The sequence below is a fragment of the Hipposideros armiger genome, unplaced genomic scaffold (assembly GCF_001890085.2).
Source record: "Hipposideros armiger isolate ML-2016 unplaced genomic scaffold, ASM189008v1 scaffold_6, whole genome shotgun sequence".
Classification (NCBI taxonomy): Eukaryota; Metazoa; Chordata; class Mammalia; order Chiroptera; family Hipposideridae; genus Hipposideros; species Hipposideros armiger.
In genome coordinates, this window is record NW_017731356.1 from 7,019,934 (window position 1) to 7,021,493 (window position 1,560).

The following is a 1,560-nucleotide window of genomic DNA, read 5'->3' on the forward strand; positions in this document are numbered from 1 at the left end:
AAATAAAAAGAGAGAGTATTTTGCCAGGGCACTGGATTCCTATAAACATACATACAAGGTCCTGTGGCCTCCTCTGAGGGAAGTAAATAACAGGAGGTACGGAGGGTGGAAGTTCGCAGAAACTACACCATCTGTACTGCGTCTGTCTTACGTTTAAATGTGACTGCAAGCAATACGCATGCATCTCTATCATTCATTACCTTTGTGCATAGGCAACATGATGGGATGAAACATCAAGCTTGGATTCTCGTCTCAGCTCTGTTATTTGCTTATTTGAAGGTGAGCCTGGGCTACTCTTCTGTTCAGTGTCTCCGTCAATAAAATGGGGTCTGTGGGCTCTGCCCACCCCATAGGCCACAGATAACATAAGCACAAGTATTTAAATTCACTAAGACATGATCAAAGATCAGGGTCTGTCATCTCCAATCCTGACTTTTCTCCTGAGGTCTGACTTCCCATATTCAAGTGCCTCTGCTTTTTCTGCTGTGAACCTATTCTTCACACAGCTACCAGGTTGATCTTCATGAAATTTTGCTCTCATTGTGGCATTACAAAGTTCCTTACCCCCCACCCCCACCCTTCCCCATGGGATAAAGTTCAAGCATGGTTTGGAAATTTAAAAATGCTTTCAAATCTCATACTTATTCTCTTAGATTTTTTGCTTACTACATTAGCCTTGCCCCATTCGTTCACAACACGCATATACACATCCCAATCAAATTAAAGCCATTTTCCATTTTCACTCTTCCCATGCATTTTGTCCACCTGGAATGCAGTACTCTGTTCTCCAGTTCGTCCCATCTCTGCAGACCAATATCCAGCCTCATCTATGCAGTGAGACCTTCCATCACTTCCTTTTCCCGTAGCTCTTCTCACGGAGGACTTACACACACCACCACCACCACCACCACCTTAGAAGGCCAAGGCCATTTCCTGATATAACGTATAGCATTATTCAGTGTTTTTATTAGCAACATAGAAACAATAATGCATGCCTTTTAGAATAGTTGTAAGAAAGAAATGAGATTATGTATAAAGGATATGACACATTTTAGGCGGTTAGTTGCTGATTGCCTTTGCCATTATCCCCTTATTCAATTACTTCAGAAAGAAAGTAGCCTTCAGAATCTTCTTCATGAGATTTCCTCCCGTATGTAGTAGCCAAGAGAAAATTAATGATTTGCACTCTTTGGGGCATACCCAGTATAAATGATTGCAGTATGTCCACCAAAAGACATGTACGAGAACATTCATAGCAGGTTTATTCATAATAGACAAAAGCAGAAACAACCCAAATATGCCCCAGTAGAACAGATAAACATCATGTAATCATGCAGTGAAATACTACACAGCAATAAAACAAAATAAAATAAAATTACATTAAATTAAATTAAAATAGACATGCAACTACATGGATGTATCTCACAGCCATAATGATAAATGCAAGAAACCAGACACAGAAGAGTATATAGTCTAAGATTCTATATTCATGGAATTCAAGAACAGGTAGCATTAATCTTTGATGATAGAAATCAGAATAGTATCTCTGGGGGAGGGGGG